Here is a 20207-nt window from a genome sequence, read left to right as displayed (position 1 = left end):
TCAGTAGAATATTATAACAGCTATTTGAGAGAAACAAGTTGCTATAAGATGAAAAGTAAATTTTGAATACTTTTTAAAATGCAAGTTTCTGCATACTTCTTGGAACTGTTTTCAAAACATTTACTTGTCCTTTTAAAAAAAGTTACTTGTTGATTTATAAGCATTTTTTCAGGCAGACCATATAAAGCATCCCTTTTGCAGTATAACTTTCTTCATTATGTTTTTGCTATATTGTAGGTTGGCATAAGAAATTAAATGGGAATTTCTAGGAAGTTTTGTGGAAGCCATAAATGACATGCAAAGTCCTGAAAATGACACAGAAAGTTTAGTAACTACATAGCCATATAGTGTTCCAGGAAAATTCTGAAGGATTTATGACAAAGAATGCTATCCACTTCCACAGAAAGACTTGTTGGAGTCAGAATGCAGCTCAAAGCATACATTTTTTCACTGTAGTTTAGTTGGTTTTTTATTTGGAGATTTTGGTTCTATGTGATTATTCTCTTAAAAAATGAACATTATAGAAATGTTTTGTGGGATAATACATGTATAACCCAGATAAAATTGCTTACCATCTGCTGGAGGAGGTACGGAAGGGAGAGAAGAAGACAATTTGGATCACATAACTTCAGAACTTATGTGGAAAATTATCACATTTAATTGGTAAGATAAAATATCTTTATAATGTAATAATTAAAATAGTGGAAGAATTATACACTGTGGCAATTAAAAGAGTGTTTTGGCTTAAATTGTGACCGTAGAAAATATGGTTTCAAGACAGTGTCTTGTTTTAAAATCAAATATAAGGTGGTTGCCAGGGAAAAAATTCCCAATTATTAAATATACCCAAGTCAGCTGTGTTTTATAGAGATTTTAATTCATACAAATGAGGAATTAAAGAAAGGGAGAGAGAGAAAAAGGAAATAATGAGAAAAAGATAGGCCGGCCCAGGCCGGCCCAGGCCAACCCAGGCCCAAGTCCTAAGAGAAAGATCAGTCAGTCTTTTATCCATTCACCACAAGATTTGTCCAAGCAAGGATTCTAGTGTTCAGAGAGACACCAGTTCAGCTTTGACCAGCTGCCATCTCCAGAGAGAGTTCCTCTGAGACTCCTCTTCCAGGCAGCTTTTCCTCTCCTTTTAAAGGGAATTTTCTTCTATGTCACCTCCCCTAAGTTCTCACATCTACCAATCACAGTAGACATTTTCCAAAGGACAGACCATTCTTAATTCACACCTAAGAAGGCTAAACTTTTGAGTAATTCACACCTGAGTAAGTTCTCACCTCTTTGCTCCTTGTAAATTCACAAGTTGCCTAACCTTTATCGGTACTTAGCACCCTTTTTGTATTAGATCTAAAAATAGGCACAGCTTAAGAACTTTTGCCTTACTATAAGTATGGGTTTAAGTATTTTTCATTGTTCAGCAAGGAGTGTCTTCCCCTAAAGCAGGCTTAAGTAGGGGTGTAGTAGAGGTCTCACATTCCTGATCTAAGTTCCTTCACTGTTTAAAATGGGGAATGGTCTTAACCAAATCTTATGAAGTAGGGTCTGAGAATTTTTAAGGTTTGCAATAATAATAAGAAAAAACCTATATAGCTTATGACCAAATTCTTAACCCAGATTTTAAAATAAGGTACTATAAAAACCCAATAAAGGAAAAAAGAAATAATTCAAACTACTTCTCTGGTACAAAGGGAGGGCCAAAAACATTTATGTGGCTTTTCCAGATTGTTTTCTGCTCCTAGTCCCTGCAATGTGGAAGGGATACTTATACTTTGAAAATAGGTATTCAGTATGATTGTCATTAGCATTTTTGCTGTTAATAATAATAACTAGATTTTATTAAATGCTTTACAAATATTATTTCATCTTATCCTCACAACAACACTGAGAGGTAGATGCTATTATTTACCTCCATTTTGCACTTGAGTAACATGAGACAATACAGAAATTAAGCAACTTGCCTAAGGTCACATAGCTAGTGAGGCTGAATTTGAACTCAGCTCTTTCTGATTCTAGGTTTCATTCTTCAACCATTGTACTACTTTTATTTTATACTAAAAGCTTATTTGTTTTAAGGTGAACATAGGGAGTTAGTTGTGTAGGAGTAGACATCATATAGTTGTAGTATAATTTCCCCCCTTTTTTTGATGTAATTTAGCACCTAGATTGTAATTTACAGATTTATGAGTTTTCTGAGGCACTGGAAGGTTAAGTGACTTATTTGCCCATGGTTGCAAAGGCAGTGTGTGTCAGAGGCAGAATTTGAAAACATGTTTTTCTGACTCTAGCTCTGGCCCTCTATCCACTAACCCCATTGCTTTTCTAATTATGTAATAAAAACAAATAGACAAATATCAAAATATTGTCAGTCTCAGAAATCATATAATATTAAAAATTTCTTTAATTTATAGCAGAAACTTTTGTTTTAATATTTTGTTTTTTTCCAATTGCATTTGTTCATAATTGTAACCATATTTATTTCTACTAGTACACATTTAGCTTATTTTTTATGTCACCAATAATAATGGAAAATATCTTCCTTTGAATTAATATATTCTTTTTCACATGTGCTTGAAACTTTTTTATCATAACCCTTTCTCCTTTTTTATTTGTAACTTTTTCCTTTCAGATTAACCCCTTTAAAATTTTACCTTATGCCTACTAGACCAATTGATAGAGGTTTTTAAGGACTCAACCCTGACATTTCTACTATTGGTTTTTGTTTTTTAACTTTTATATGTTAAATTCAAATATGTTATCACTACCCTAATTTTTCTAATTTTTAAAAGTTCTGACTATAAGCTCCAAAAAAAGAATATTTTCATATATTCAGTAGAATGCAAAAAGAGAATTGTACATTAAATTGTGAATCTCCATTCCATACTGTTTGCTTTTAATATATATATAATAAATTACATGTGTTCTTTTCATAACTATCCTGTTTTTCTGTTCTTTCTTCTGAATATCTTTTTTTTGTGCATTTAAAAAAAATGTTATAGTGGCCCTCTGTTTTGTGCAGAACTGTTGTTAATGCCCTTTACAGCTCAAAATAAATATCAGCTATTCTTCTTATCTCTCCTGACCCTCAGTCAAAGAAGAAAAATAAAAACCCGTATTACAAAATAATCATTCAAGCAAACAGATATACCTGCTCCTGATGGCCATGTTTAAAAATGTTTTAAACAACTTTGAAAGTCCTGAGAACTTTGATCTTCATAGTGACTAAACAAAATCCAGAGTACTCATGAAGAAATATGCTACTCATCTCCATATAGAGTATAGATTGTGGCTTAGAGTTTTGTTTTATTTTGTTTTAGGACATGGCCAATGGAGGAATTTGGTTTCCTTGATTATATATGTTTATAATGGGTTTTATTCTTCTTGGTTTCTGAGTAGGGGAGGGAAGAGGGGAAAAATTTAGACATGAAAATAAGTGAATTTCTAAAAAAAATTTTTAATGTATGTCTTTTTCTGCACCCTAGTAGAAAGAGGGTTCCATGCTTCAGATTAGTCCTCTGGAGATGTGATTGGTAGTTGTTTGGATAATAATTCTTAAATCAAAGCTATTTTTCTTTAGAGTGTTGTCATTGTAGAAATTTGCTCTGATTATACAAGCTACATTCATCATTACTTTTTACTCAGTAGGATTCATTGAAATTGCTTTTTTCATAATTTCTTTTTTCATTCTTTTTTATCATCTATTTTAAATATATATAATATGATATATAACATATGATTTGTTATAAATATGTAATAAATTATAATGAATATATTTATCCAAGAAAAATAGATTCTCACATTAGCTTTGCCCAAAAATCTGTCTTATTCTTTTTTCCTTAGTACTCTTTTACCCTCCCCAAGAAAGCAGGTACTATGCTATAGGTTGTATACATATTATCATATAAATCATATTTCCCTGTTTGTCCCTGTCCCAACTTGTTTCCCTTTTTAGCCTGATGTATTTCTATACCAAATTGTGTGTTTAACTCTTCTTTGTTCATTTTATTCAAGAATGAGATGTAATTGATGCTCATCTCTTCCTCTATGTTTATAGTGTACTCTTCTTTTCACATACCCAAATTTTGAGAAATCACAAATTCTATTACCTTTTTCCTCCTGTCTACACTAGTGTATTTCTCTCTTTTCTCTTCTTTAAAAAAAAAAACCCTTCCTTTCTGTCTTAGTATCATTTTAAAGATAGAAAAAGGTAAGGGCTATGCAGTTGGAGTTAAATGACTTGCTCAGGTTTACACAGCAAGGAAATAACTGAGGCCGAATTCGAACCCTTCCTGACTCTAGGCCTGGCATTCTATCTGCTGTGCTATTTAGCTTTCCCCTCTTTCCTCTCCTAAACCACTCAGAATAGTATCAATTCACCTTCAAAAACTCTTATTTTTCTTAAAAAAATTTTTTTCCAGTACAAGTAGAAACAAATGATAATTGTTATCTGATATTTTTCAATTCAAGTTCTCCCTTCCTTATTTCCCTCTTCCCTGAGACAGTAAATAGTTGGATATAGGTTATATCAGTGTTGTCAGGTACCACATATTTCCATAGTCCTCATTCTGTAAAAAAAAAAGACACATTTTGAACACATAAGAAAAAACTCATGAAGGAAAAAAAAGTGAAAAATGGTATGTTTTGATTTGCATTTAGATGCCAATAGTTCCTTCTATGGCAGTTCCTTCATAGTTGATCATCATATAGTATTTTTGTTTCTGTATACAGTGTTCTTCTGGTTCTGATCACTTCACTTTACATTAGTTCATTTAAGTCCTTCTAGTTTTTTCTGAACTTATTCTGTTTGTCATTTCTTTTGGTACAGTAGTATTCCATTACAATCATAAACCATAACTTGTTCAGCCATTTTCTGGTTGATGGACATCTCAGTTTCCAATTCTTCACCACTATGGAAAGAGCTGCTGTAAGTATTTTTTTACAGATAGGTCCTTTTCCTTTAAAAAAATATCTTTGGGATACATACCAAATAGTATTGTTGGTTCATAAGATATGCATAGTATACCCTCTATTTTTCTTAACTCTCTATCCTTTGAAAATATTAAAGTTGGGATAGTTTTATTCTCCCTATACATCATCTTACAACTCTTTTTTTAAAAACCCTTATTTCTGCCTTAGAATCAATACTAAGAATTGGTTCCAAGGCAGAAGAGTGTTAAGAGCTAGGCAATGGGGATTAAGTGACCTGTCCAGGATAACACATCCAGAAAGTGTCTGAGGCCAGATTTGAACCTAGGACCATCTTACAACTCTTAACAGTTGCTCTATTTCAAAGTAAACCTGCCTAGTCTTTTCTTAAAATTTGTGTTTACATTTCAAAATTCCCCCTTTGCTCTGTTCAACAGAAATGCCCAACACCCTTTATTCCATTAAAGATCAATCTTTTTCCCTGTAGGATTTCTGTTTTGCAAGTCAACTTATTTCATAGCATTTGGGCAGTTTTATTTATGATTTCTTGAAGTCTATTGCTCAGGATTTTGTTGTCATGGTTTTTAGAGAGTCTGTAGTTCTTAAATTACTATTTTTCCAGCAAGTTTTTTTTTACACTTTTTTCAGTCATCTGATTTTGTCCTAAAATTTCTTGCCGTCTTCAATTGCATTTGATCTTTTCTCATTTTTAGCCTGCTGAATAACATTTGCCACTTTGTGTCTTATGCTCTTCTCTTTTCACTTTCCTCAAGAGCTTTCATTTCATTTTAAACATCTCTTGCTTTTTTTTCCCCTTCCAGTTTATTCATGTATTCATTTTGGAAGATCTTTTTTTCCCTGTGATTCCCTGCTTACAGTTGCTAATGCAACACTTGCTCATAGGTTGCATTTTGAAGTTTTTCTGGATATAATTCTATAGTTGGTGTATTTTCTTTCATTGGTTTACTCAACTCTTTTGCCTAGTTTTTGAAGTGGGGCTTTATGTCAGGCCCAAGTTCTTTTTTTTTTTCTACTTGATCTCTCCCTTGGTCAACAACATTTTCTTTCTGTTCTCGTCCTCCCATTATTAAGTGAGCCTGGATCTCTGGAGTTCAGGTTACTGAATCTTTAGAGTCTTCTGGTGTTTCAGGACAGAGACAGAGTGCTATGGAGCTCAGCACCCTGTAGTGACCTTGTCTGAGTGGTGCCCCACTCTCATTGGTCACTGACAATTCTGGTGACTCCAGGGCTCCTGATGCGAATTGCTGATCATCCTTTCTGGTGGAGCCTTCTTTTTCTGTTGCCACCAGATAAGAATCCTGCAGTTTACACATGTCTCTGGTTCCTCTGATAAAGGGCTAAGAGACTGTTGGATCTGCCACTGGCTTTGCTGACCTCCCAGTTTTCTGTTGTCCTTGGACTTCTGGATGGCTTTTTATCCAGTTCTAGGATGTAAGAAGTTCTTATTTTAAATTTCCGCTGGAGTAATTGTGAGGGAATTGAGCTGCTTATTTGTTTAGAAAATCATATTAGCTGACCAAAAATCAAAATAAATGTTGATATAGAATAGGGTCACCTCCACCTGCGGGGTCGAAGAAAGTAGTATTTAGATTTCGATCAGTTAATAATATAGTAATTCCTGCAGCTAGAACTGGAAGTGATAGAAATAGAAGTACAGCTTTTAATTTCTTTTTTGTTTGGATCTCATATACTTATAGGCTTTTTAAATTTTCTTTTTGTTGTCTTTGTTGTTTAGAGCACTGTTGCATTTATTGTCTAGTGATGATTTATAAAATAGTGAAAATACATTAATTTTTATATTTATTTGGGAGAGATAAGCATGGCCTATTTGAAATGTCCACTAGATGTCATTGTTGTCCTTAATTGCTAGGTTCATATCTTCTAATAATGTTCTTTTCCAATGTCAGTGTTCTTATTCTTTCTCACTGGTTTTGGTTTGTTTGTTTGTTTTTTCCCCACACATATGTATATGAGTATATACGCACATATCTAGTGTGTATGCATGTGTGTATATGTACATGTATGTGCATATGTACACATGTATAAATATACTTAATAGATACTTATATATTATCCTGTAATTTTAAAAAAGAAAATAAATACTCTTGTGTAGAGTGTCTAGCTTTAGAGAAAACATATTTTGAATTCTTTTGGAAGTATCACTAACTTTTGATAATAGCTCAGTGATTCAAGTAGTTTAAAAGAATATTTTTGATACAGTGGTTGGATATAGCCTTATTTTTTATGCCGCTTAAGTGGTAAAAATAACATATAAAAATTGAGAAAACTATAGAACAGAATGATTCTTTTTGAAAATTTTCTAAAATTTACCAACAGTATGACGGTATAAATCTGCATGCATATGCACCCATACAAATCTATCTCCACCATTTTCCTGAGAAGTAACACCATTAAATGTATCAGACAATCATAGAATTTGTGTCCCTGCAGAGCTGGAAGAGCACAGGCAACCTTTCTGCTTGCCAGTAATAGACCAGAACCTTTAGCTGCTACTGTAGAATGTTATCACTGAATACTGTGGGGCTCAGGGCCTTTTAGAGAATTTGGCTAATATTTAAATACCTTCCATTTGATGAATTTATTTCACCACTTTCCTGATTTTATAAGTTAGGGAAGGAGAAGAAACAGTGCTGCTTTCTTTTTAGAAAGCCAAGGTGAGGAGGATACTAGGCTTATTTTTAAATTCTTCTACTAAAAGTTCTACATTATTTTGCTTTATTGCTGGTTGTTCTGCCTCAAAGGTTAAGACAGGTCGTTAAATTAGTGTGAAGTGTTTTAAGATCTTTAGAGCAAAGCTATGCATAATTATTCCATTGGTTGTACAAGTCATTAAACTGAATGGAAAATCCAAGTAAATTAAAAAATATATTTTTCCCCCTTAAATACCTACCCCATACACAGAATTTAGCATGTATTATAGGTTGCTTTGATGTATTTTCTTTTGTAAATCACATCAAGAATCATTTATTAAGCACCTACCATGTGATCTCACTGTGCTAAGCAGGCACTGGGGATACAAATAAAAACAAAAAACTGCTTCAGCTTTCAAGGAGCTCACAGTCTAATGGGAAAAGAACATGCAAACAACTCTGTACAAACACTATCTGCTGGATAAAATGGAGATAATCAATAGAGGGAAAATACTAGTATTTTTTTAAACCCTTACCTCCATCTTGGAGTCAATACTCTGTATTGACTCTGATTGAGGGTACAGCCAGTGAAAATGAATGGAATCAGGAGGTGGAATGTCTTATGTGAAGAAGAGCAAGGAGGCTAGTTAGATTGCTAAGTACATGGAGAAAACTAAACTGTAAGAAGACTGGAAAGATAGGGAGGGGCCAGTTTAATTTGGGCTATAAAAACCAAAGAGAACATTTTATATTTGATCTTGGAGGCATTAAGGAGTTTATTGAATGGGGGAAGTGACATGATCAGACCTGCATGAAATTTAGGGAAATCAGTCATTTATTCATCTGGGAAGAGGATGGATTGGAGTGAGGAGAGACTTGAGGCAGGGAAACTAGCCAGCAGATTAGTGTAGTAGTCCAGGAGTAGTATGATGAGTGCTTGTGTAATGATGATGTCAGCAACAGAGGAGAGAAGGTGGAATGCAGGAGAAATTATGTGAAGGTAGAATCAACAAATGCAACCAACTTGAACAGGAGGGAGTGGGACAGAGTGAGGAGTCAAGAATCACATCAAGGTTGTAAGTCTGAGTGACTGTGAGAATGGTCAGTCAGTAAACATTTATTAATCTTCTACCATGTTCCAGAATGAATCTCCATGATGGGCTCCATGATGATGATATTTCAGGTGATGGGTTTTTCTGGGGAGATATTAATGTTCCTGGAGTTGAAACCAAGCAGAACAGCTAATGGAAAAGAGATTGTTAATATCTTCTTCATAGATCATTGGAAAGCTAGAAAGGGGGGGAAAGTTTTTTAGGAAAAAATATAATTAATTTAATTTTGGACATACCATTTATAATGTCTTAAGGACATCTAACAGTTATTTTCTTTTCTGTTATCTTTGATAATCTGATTGGTGTGAGATGGGTCCTCAGGATTGTTTTAATTTGTGTTTCTCTAACATTATTATTATTATTATTATTATTATTAACTGTTCATATTCTTTTACCATTCTTATATTAGTGAATGATTCTTGTTCTTTTATATTTGAAGTAAATCTTTTTGTATCTTGCCCATGGGTTCTTTATTAGAGTAACTTGCTACAAAGATTTTTCCGAGTACCATTTCCTTTAACTACATTGATTTCATGCAAAAACTTAACTTTTATCTAATCAAAGTTGCCCATTTTATGTTCTTTTATCTCTTGTTTGGTCATTATACACAATTCAGAAAGGTATTTATTTTCTTAATTACTCCTCTAATTTGTATAATATATAACCTTTTTTACACCTCAATTCATTTGGAGCTTCTTTTGATGTTAATCTGTATCTAACTTCTGCCCAACTACTTTCCAGTTTTCTCAAAAATTTTCAGAAGTTGGTAAGCCCTAATTCTTGGAGATGAGGTATTTGATTTTATCAAGCACCTTTGTCATTTGCTTTCCTTATGTTTTATGGTTTTAAAATCTTTTTTCTATTTCCTCTTCCTCTTAGTACTTTCTCAGGTCATTACTCTTCCATTGACTTCCCTCTCTGACATTAAATTAACATTTAACCAATCCAGATCTGCACTATCTTTTGCTCTTTAATCTTTTTCCACTGACTTTTCACCATCCTGATCTTTCCAAACCTTTGCCTTGGATTACTATCACCTTCTGCCTTCCTTAGCCCTACTCAGAAATCCCTGAATGAAACTGGAGAAGTTGTCCAATGATGCTGATTAGGTCCAATACAAATCTTAGTCATATTATTCAGCATCAACTAGTTCCTCACAGAAGCAAGGCATTTTTCCCCCTTCCTAACTGATTTCCCATTTTATTCTTATAGAAACTTAAGAAGCTACAGAAGCTAACTGTACCTTTCTCAAGCCCTCAGTACCTGCTCCTCTCTCCTTCCTCAAATGAGAACCTTGCTTCTTAATTTACTGAAATAATTGAGGCCATTCAGTGTGAGGTTTCTCGTCTCCCATTCTCTTCATATTAAAATTCTTTGAGATTATTTTTCACTCCCTTCCATTCCCCCAACCTATTAAAGAGATGTGGCCCTTCTACAAACCAAAGCCAGCCCTTCTACATGTGTACTCTATTCCAGGATATTACATCCTCAATCATCAGCTCCCATCCCCTCCCACCAGATCTTCAACCTCTCCTTATCAACTGTTTCTTTCCCTACTTCCTTTATGTAAGGATGATATTAGAAAATAAGTATTGTTTTATTAGTTTAGGGATAAGAAGTCAAGTTGTTGCTTGAGAAAAGAACTGAAGTTTGAAGCAAAGCTGAGAGAGTGTGTTAATTTCAGATGTGACAGTTATAACCATTTTCTATGTCAATTACTCTCTCTGGCAGTTGGCAGAGACACATTCTCAGAGACTCTCAGGGCTGTAGAAGGTAACATCTTTGCCTCTCTCTCTGCTTGAGGGAAAGACCTAAAAGAGCTCAGTGTTTTCCTTTCCCAACTTGGGAAACACTATTGACTTTCTGTTGTAGTTTTTATAGATTGTTTAACTCTGAGAAGACCTGTGAATCTTAAAAATTCTCAGACTCTACTTCATAGGATTTGGTTAAGACCATTCCCCATTTTAAACAATGAAGGGACTTAGTCAGGAATGTGAGAACTCTACTCCACCCATACTTAAGCATACTTTAGGGGAAGATAAAGTTGTAAACTCTTTACTGAACAATGAAAAGTACTTAACCCATACTTATAGTGAGGCCAAGCACTTAAGCTAAGTCTATTTTTAGATCTAATACAAAAAAGGTGCTAAGTACCTATAAAGGTCAGGCAACTTGCAAACTTGCAAGAGGAAAAGAGATGTGAACTCACTCAGAAGTTTTAGTCTACCCAGAGAAGTTGAGAACTAAAGAAGGTGTGAATTAAGAATGGTCAGTCCTTTGGAAAAACATCTACTGTGATTGGTAGATGTGAGAACTTAGGGGAGGTGACACAGGAGAAAATTCTCTTTAAAAGGAGCTCAAAAGAGGTCTCTGGGAGATTCAGCTTGCCAAAGCTGAATTAGAGAGAGGAAGCTTGCCAGAGCTGCCTTGAAGGGCTTGGTGGCTGGCTGAAAATTAAGTTTGCCAAAGCTTAATTGGAGCTCAGACTAGTTGGAGTAGCTGGGTCTCTCTGAACACTAGAATCTTGCTTTGGACAAATCTTGTGGTGAGTGGATTAAAGACTGACTGATCTCTCTTAGTGCTTGGGCTGAGGCTGGCCTGTGCTGGCCTACCCCTTTTCTCATTATTTCCTCTTACGTTCTCTCTCCCTTTCATTAATTCTTTAATTTGTATTAGTTAAAATCTCCATAAAAAACCCAGCTGACTTGGGTATATTTCATATTTGAGAATTTTTCCCTGGCGACCACTTTATATTTGATTTAACTCAAGACGATATCTTGAAACCATATTTCCGCGTTCACAGTTTATACCAACCACTACTTTAATTGTCACAGACCAAAGAAAAATCTGGTCTTACTCAGAGTCCTTACTTGATTCTTGTTAAGGCTCAACCAGCTAGCCTTTGCCATTTTATAATTTGAAGGCAAAGTTAAGAAGTATAAGGATGATAGTGGTAGTTTTTATTTAGATAGTATAAATTTGGGTTAGTTAGATCAGGGAGGATTAGTGTAGCCTGTGAAACACAGGAGAAGTGGCTCCTTGTGGAACCAGGGAGTTTATATGGGTGGATTTAGAAACTCTTAGAATTAGAAATCCTTTATTTATCCTTATATATTTCAAGAAATACTTTATTTTTATAATAACAGTCTCTTTAGCATCCTTGTGTCTGGCCCTGAAGGGAAGTTTAGATTTGAGCTTCACTTCATTACCTCTATCAAAAATATCTGAAAAGTTTTGAACCTATATTGAACAGTTTTTCTATATATATTTTGTGTAGCTCACCATTATAATTTTTATTATTTTTACATTTAAACATGTCCAAGTTTCTCATATCCTTAAAAAAACTTCATTAGAATTTGCCATCCTGTGGCAAGTGTAATATTTGAAATTATGAGACTGATTGTACCTTAATAACTTTATTAAATCAAAAGTAGTATGAGTAGTAAAGAGAGGAAAAAGTAGAAGAGGAAAAGAGTAGGGAAAAGGTAGAGAGATACTTAACCTTTCTAATCTATGATCTCCATTATGGGCCTCTAGCTACACTCCACCTAGGGTCCACTCTGTTCCTCCACTTGCACATTGAAGAGCCCTAGACTTCCTCCTGGTCTCAACTTATAAGCTTTTTTCTCTACCCACTAACTCTCACACATCAAATCTCAGGAGCCAATCATAGTTTCTTAATTTGCCTGGGCTCCCGCAGGGTAGATAATGCTTGTGGAATCATTGTTTCCTGTCTCATTAGTTTGTTGGTTCTTTAACTTCCTTTCCTTTCCTGGGGCTTGTCTATACCTGAATTTACTCAGTGCTATTTGACCTCCAGGTCACTGAGAGATGATGTCAAAAAAAGTGACACTCCGAGAGAGAGAAATTCACTTCCAACACAAGCATCTTCTATCTCTCCCCTTTTTCTTAGACACATTCTTGGAAAAAAGTTGTCTATACCTCTACTTCCTATTCTCAAATATTCCTGAACCTTCTGCCTTCTGGATTTTAGAATCATCACTCAACTTAAATTGCTTTTTCCAAAGTTATCATTGACCTTTTACTTGACAAATCTTTTCTAATTCTTAATCCTTTCCCAACTATCTGCTGCATTTAATTCTGCTGATTATTCTCCTTCTTTATTTGTTCTTTTCTTCGAATTTTCATGATGCTTATTTTTCCCAATTTTCCTCTTACCAACCTCCTATTAGAATGTAAAACTCATCACAAGTATGGATTGTTTCATTCTTTTATTCATATCCTTCACATCCAACATTTTGCCTGGAAAATAACAGGTTTTTAATAAATGCTTATTAGTTGGTTGATTTTAGACACTGTGTAATTAATCTGTCTCATTGATTAATCCTCCTATTTTTTTTCTTTTCTTTTTTTTAAAATATATTTTATTTGATCATTTCCAAGCATTATTTGTTAAAGACATAGATCATTTTCTTTTCCTCCCCCCCACCCCCCATAGCCGACGCGTAAGTCCACTGGGCATTAGATGTTTTCTTGATTTGAACCCATTGCTTTGTTGATAGTATTTGCATTAGAGTGTTCATTTAGAGTCTATCCTCTGTCATGTCCCCTCAACCTCTGTATTCAGGCAGTTGCTTTTTCTCGGTGTTTCCACTCCCATAGTTTATCCTTTGCTTATGAATGGTGTTTTTTTCTCCTGGATCCCTGCAAGTTGTTCAGGGACATTACACCGCCACTAATGGAGAAGTCCATTACGTTCGATTATACCACAGTGTATTAGTCTCTGTGTACAATGTTCTCCTGGTTCTGCTCCTCTCGCTCTGCATCACTTCCTGGAGGTTGTTCCAGTCTCCATGGAACTTCTCCACTTTATTATTCAATCCTCCTATTTTTTTAACCAGTCCTAAATAACTTGGCCTCTTCCTATTTTACTCACACCTACACATTCTTCAAATCCAGTAACACTGGCCTTGTTTTTAAAAAAAAAAAATTCTATCTCCTGACTCTCTGCATTTTCACTAGCTGTCCCCCATGTCTGGAATTCTCTACCTTCTATCTTTGATTCCTAGCTTCTTTGGCTCCCTCAAATTCCAGCTAAAACCCAGCTAAAATTTTACAAAATTCCTTTCTGAGTCCCCCTTAGTGCCTTCCTTCTATTGATTATCTGCAACTTATCACGTATACAGTATTTTTGCACATTGTTATTTGCTCATTGTCTCCCCTGTTAGACTGTGAGCTCCTCTAGAACAAGAACTTGCTTTTGTGTTTTTTTGCATGCCCTAGCACCTATCATGGCCCCCCATGCTAAATAAATACTCATTATCTTGACTGACTTAAAATTTACTTTTTCTTGAGTGGCCTATTGATTTCTAAAATAAGTCTTATTTAATGCAGCATAATTAATTAATCTGGATTAATTTTGGGAAAACATTTTAATAAACTACTTAAAATATTTTAACATAAACAGCATTTTACATAAAATATTTAAACAATTTATTTAAGTACTTTTTTGCCAAAATTGTTTAGTATATATAGGCTTTGGCCATTCAAAATACTTGATATGTAATTTTTTAGTTGCATAATATCTAGACCAAGACTGCAGTATAGATGCCACACCCATGGCCCCTATTTCTTCAAGTATAGGAGGATAGATCCATTTTCTTCTTTCTTCTATGGAGAAAAGCTGGAGCATTATAATTAGTGTTCAGTTTCTTTTGTTGTTGTTTCCATTTTCATTGTTCTATTCTGATATAATATTTTCCAGTTTTTATTCTCTTTAAATCAGTTCATGTCTTCACAGACTCCTCTGTATTTTTCTTATGTTTCTTTAAAAAAAACACATTTTATTGATATCTTTTAACAACACTTTTAGTTCCCAATTTTTTTTCTGTTTTTCCTCTTCTCAAACTGTTGTGCCTTATCATGAAGAGAAAAAAATGAAGCAGGTTAGCAAAACTAAAATGTCAAATAAATATGTCTTCCAGGACAGTGTTCCAATCTGCAGTTCTCTCTCTCTCTGCTTAGAAGTTGGGGGATATATACCTTGTCATATTTCTGTTTTGGGACCAGCAGTGTTCTGTCATCATCTAACAATATTTGTTTTCAATTGTTTTATTGTTCTTCCCATCTAGACTGTTGTAGTTATATTACATTTTTTTCTTGGCTCAGTTTGCTTCATTTTGTGTCAGTTCATTTTTGGCCTATATACCTATGTCAACCTGGAAAAACACAGAACCACCAAAGTTGTTAAAAAAGGCCAAGTCATTTATCATGAGAAGGGGAACAGTGTTCTTATGGCCACCACACAGAGTCATGTGCAGCACCACACAGAGCCAAGCTCTGGGACTCTGGGAACAAGGTCTCTGGGAAAATGCACCAGGAAAGGGAATGTCTGTCTTGGTATTTTCTAAGGAACTGAAGAACCTAAGGTCTTATATACACTTTGGGGAATAAAGGAACGGAAGGACAACTGATTGGCTTGCATGGAGGCTAGGGAAAGAGGATTTCAGCCAAGGGCAGGACTACCTTGGAGAAGCCTAGATACAAGGGAATAAACTTCTAAAAAAGGGTACTTAAGATTAAATTATATCTACTACTATCTAGTCTGAGATCATTGGATACTTAAAGGTTTATTTTTCAATCTAGGACAAACCTATGAAGTATCTAGGGTAATTCAGGGATACCTGAGAATTTCATAAAACAACTTGTCACTTACCAGTAGCATTTCTGAATTGAATATTAGTCATATTAGTCATTTTTCTTAGTATAATTCCTGTTTGCTTTTACAGCTTTGCTAAAAAAATCTTCCAGCTTTCCACAACCCCTCCCAACACTGGCTATTCCTATCTTTGATCATCTGTTGATTGACAGCTTCATAGATGATTTGATTTGCATTTCTCTGGTTCCTGATTTGAAGCAATCTTTCATATGGTCATGAATTTTCTGCAACTCTTTTGAGAAATATTTATTCCTATGTTTTGGCAACTATACTTTGGGGTAATTGAAGTTTTCTTTTTTTTTTTAAACCCTTTCCTTCCATCTTGGAATCAATACTGTGTATTGGTTCCAAAGCACAAGAGTGCTAAGGGCTAGACAATGGGGGTTAAGTGACTTGTCCAGGATCACACAGCTGGGAAGTGTCTGAGGCCAGATTTGAATCTAGGACTGTCCATCTCGGCCTGGCTTTCAATCCACTGAGCTTCCCAGCTGCCCCCCTGATTGAAGTTTTCTTAAGAGAATTCTTAACTTTACAAATTTGCTCTTTGAGATGTCACTTTCTGAATTGATAGTTTTTGTACTGAAGTCATTAGAATTGGCAATCTTGTTCTTGCCAATATCACTGATTTGTGGAAAATTTGATTTCTCTATTTCAGAATTTTTTGTCATATTAAAATTATTAGTAGATTTCATTGCCCAAAAATCCTTGACAACTTCCCATTGCTGACAAAATAAGCTCCAAATCCTCATCCAAACATTTATGGTCCCATGATCATATTATTTTGCATCATGGATCCTTTGGGGCAGTTAAGCTACAATCAGATTATTTACAGCTCTCCATATTTTTACTGTTGATTTATTATGTTAAATATATGAGTGCTATGTACAGACCCTGTACTAGGTTGTGAGGGACATACAAATATATATGATCCTTGCCCTACAAAACTTTTTAATTTAGGTGGAATGCTAAGATATATGTGTGTATGTATAATCTGTATGTACATATCTATATCTATATCTGTATACAGATCATGCATACAGATATAGTCATACAGAAACAGTAAAAGAACTATATTACAAAGTGATATTATCTATACCAGAGTTCAGAAAACTACTATCTGAGGGTCAAATCTAAGCTACCACCTACTTTATTTATTTATTTATTTTTTTTAACCCATACCTTCCGTTTTGGAGTCAATACTGTGTATTGGCTCCAAGGCAGAAGAGTGGTAAGGGCTAGGCAATGAGGGTGAGGTGACTTGCCCAGGGTCACACAGCTGGGAAGTGTCTGAGGCCAGATTTGAACCTAGGACCTCCCATCTCTAGGACTGGCTCTCAATCCACTGAGCTACCCAGCTGCCCCCAGCTACCACCTACTTTAAAAAATAAAAATAAAACCCTTACCTTCTGTTTTAGTATCAATTTTATGACAGAAGAATGGTAGGCAATCAATTAATTGACTTGCTCAAGGCACACAGCTAGGAAGTGTCTAAGACCAAATATGGACCAAAGCCCTTCTGACTCCAGGCCTTGCACTCTATCCACTGTGTACCTAGCTACCCTATTTTATATTTTTTTTGTTTCATTTTATATATTTGTTTTATGTCACTTTAAATGGCAGATACTTTCAGCATGATTTGCCTTAACTAGATGCTAAGCCAAGTGTATAACTTACCCATCTTCAATTGTTTATCGCTATTCTTTGACAATATTCCACTTATAATTTTACATTGTCTTTCTTATAATGGTTTGAAAATGAGCTTTCTACTCAAAAATATTATTGAGCTTAGTTGCCATATTTCTGTTCCCAGGAAGATTATATATTTGTCGGCTATGATGATTTCTGGGATCTTTTGCTTCCTCATTATTAGGCCTACTGTTCATCAGTTCATCTTTAAGAAATGCTGTATTATTTTCTGTTTCCTTTTTTTTTTCCTTCAGTGGGATATATGCCTACCTGAAAACAATTGACAAAATGGGTTATTATAGCTAATAAAATTGCATTCAGTATTGTATTCTCATCTTTAATTTTTTCTTCTATTATTAACTTGTCAGCACTCAAAAAAGAAACCTTTCATGCTACAAAGAATCAGGAACTATAAATTTGTTATGTACATGTTTTAAAAGAAATGTTGATTAATTTTAACATGGTAGTAACAACATTTTTATATTTGTATTCTCTTCTGTACTTTTAAATTTTTCTGTGCATCTTAAAAACTTTTATTGGTGCACTTTAATTTTCTTTTTGTATGTTTGTCATTACTTAATAACCTACTTTCTTCTCACCCTTCAAGTAGAAAACCTCTCTTATAACAAATATGCCTAGTCAAGAAAAACAAGTCAACTCTTTGGCTGTGTCTAAAGACGCATGTTTCATTTTATACCTCTATATCAGTACTATCAAACTCAAATAGAAGGGAATCCACAAAGGCTACTTTTTGACTTCGAAAAAAAAATTAATATTATCTATGTTTTATTTTTATTTATTTTGGTAGCAGCTATATTGCAAATTTGACTCCTCTGTTTTTGACCATCATCTATCTTCCACAAGGTGGGAGATATGTTTCCTCTGTCTTTCTAAATCATGATTTGGCTTCTGCTTTGGGCAAGGTACTGAGATCTTGAAAAATTGTTTCCTGTCCCTTTTGTAATAGTGGCTACTTTATAAATTGCTTTCTTAGTTCTGCTTATTTCAGTCTATATCAGTGCACATAAGTCTTTACATATTTTTCTAAATCTCCCTTGTTCATTATTAAGTACTAAAATATTTTTATTTTATTAAGATATTTTTAGTCATTCTCTAATGGTATGCAGGCACCTATTTTCTTTCCAGTCCTTTACAACAAAAGAAAAGGCTTCTAGAAATATGGTTATACATAGAAATTTCTGTGGGATATATGCAAAGAGTATGTTTTGTTTAGTGCCTTTTGGGTATAGGTTCCTTCCTTCCTTCCTTCCTTCCTTCCTTCCTTCCTTCCTTCCTTCCTTCCTTCCTTCCTTCCTTCCTTCCTTCCTTCCTTCCTTCCTTCCTTCCTTCCTTCCTTCCTTCCTTCCTTCCTTCCTTCCTTCCTTCCTTCCTTCCTTCCTTCCTTCCTTCCTTCCTTCCTTCCTTCCTTCCTTCCTTCCTTCCTTCCTTCCTTCCTTCCTTCCTTCCTTCCTTCCTTCCTTCCTTCCTTCCTTCCTTCCTTCCTTCCTTCTTTCCTTCCTTCCTTCCTTCCTTCCTTCCTTCTTTCCTTCCTTCCTTCTTTCCTTCCTTCCTTCCTTCCATGTCAGATATAGCCAGGAAAAAAAGAGTTGTGACTGAGAAAAAAAGTCATTGGATTAATAATTGAGACTAATAATAATTTAGACTAATTGAGACTAATAATAATAATTTGGAGGCATTTTGGACTATTGGCTTTTGCTTTTTCTCTCACATTTTTATCTTAAACACCAAAAAAAGGTGCACTACATGCAGCTGATTGTTGGTTGTTGTTCTTTCTATGTGAAGAGGACCAAAATAACATCATTGGTGATGTCTTTTGACTTAGGTATAAATTGGATTTAAGTGAGGCAGAATTGCAGAGTTGTTAGCTTTATTCTCTCTTCCAGAGTTATTTAAATCCAGTGGTAAGACAAAAGTCAACTTGATTGGTGATGACTTGGGAATCAGATTTGATTTCTTTGATGTATAAGCTCTCAGCTCTCCACAATGCCCAATTCTTTTACCTTCATGATGGTTGGAACAACCATCTTTTCTTCCCTTCCCCTGCGGGAAGTCTTCACATGTTTGGAGTAGACATTCTTCTAACTCTTCACTGACTGCAGTTTGTCAGTTACTCAACCTAGATTAGCCTGCTTGCCAAAATGGTTTACAGAGTTTTGACTGGTGAGGCTACTATAGCTTCTTGGAGCCACTGGTATGAGCTCATTGGCATGAGGACAACAAAGGAGGAAAACATCCTTGAAAAGGGTTCAGTAAGCCCTCACACCAGAGGTATGAGTCTTTCCACATACCCTGTACATTGCAATCATATACATAGCAGTACACAAAAAGATGATTCTGTATGAAACTATAAATTTCTTTCCTACCACTTGCTTTGGGAAGAAGAAAAAAAAAAGCATATTAGACTTAGCCACTCTGCTAAACTGCTCCAACATTCCTTTCCAAACAAGTTTAAAATAAGTCATCAGATCAAATTTTGGAATGGCAGAGCCAATAAAATGTTGGAATGCAACTATAAAAGATCAGCAGGAAAAAGTCTGTGACACTGCAGTAGAGGTCTGTCTAGAGCCCACCCATATGGTGGCATGACCACAGCAGTAGGAGCAGCAACGTTGGGAGCTCTCAGTCTAGAGATGATAAAGAGATTGCACAAATGGTTATAGAGAAATTAAAGAGAACCCTTTGGTGATGTACAGTTGTCAATGATTGTAAACTGTCGGACTTATGTAGTTGTTGGTCATAGTCCCAGGGTAGAGAGGAGTGCAGGGGGTCAATCAAATGGGAGTAGGGGCCCTGCTCACAGCTCCAAGGCAAAGAAGAGTTAGTACTTGTGTCTACAAGGGAGCAATAGCCCTTCCTGGGTAAATGCCAGAACACAGATTAGGAGAGCAGTGATCACACCTCACATTGCCTTGAAAGCAATAAAAACTTGAGGATCCCAAGAACTAGTTCTGAAAACATTGGAATAAAAAGCTTGTGGCAGGGCTTCCCCAACCCCAGGCGAATTGAACCCTGTTTTAATATAAAGTTTAAAGTAAAAAATAAGCAAACAACAAAAGAGAATTTGATTATTAAAAGTTATTATGGGGGCAGAGAAGACCAAGATATAGA

General features: G+C 35.0%; 1 protein-coding gene across 2 annotated transcripts in view; it reads left to right on the top strand.

Annotated features, from left to right (window-relative positions):
- ANAPC10 (anaphase promoting complex subunit 10) overlaps positions 1-20207 on the top strand; it is a 163066-nt gene that overhangs the window by 55644 nt on the left and 87215 nt on the right. The window lies entirely within an intron of this gene.

The sequence above is a fragment of the Monodelphis domestica genome, chromosome 6, assembly GCF_027887165.1.
Source record: "Monodelphis domestica isolate mMonDom1 chromosome 6, mMonDom1.pri, whole genome shotgun sequence".
NCBI classification, from domain to species: Eukaryota; Metazoa; Chordata; class Mammalia; order Didelphimorphia; family Didelphidae; genus Monodelphis; species Monodelphis domestica.
Note: the sequence above shows the minus strand (reverse complement) of the source record. Positions and strands in the feature narration are given on the sequence as shown.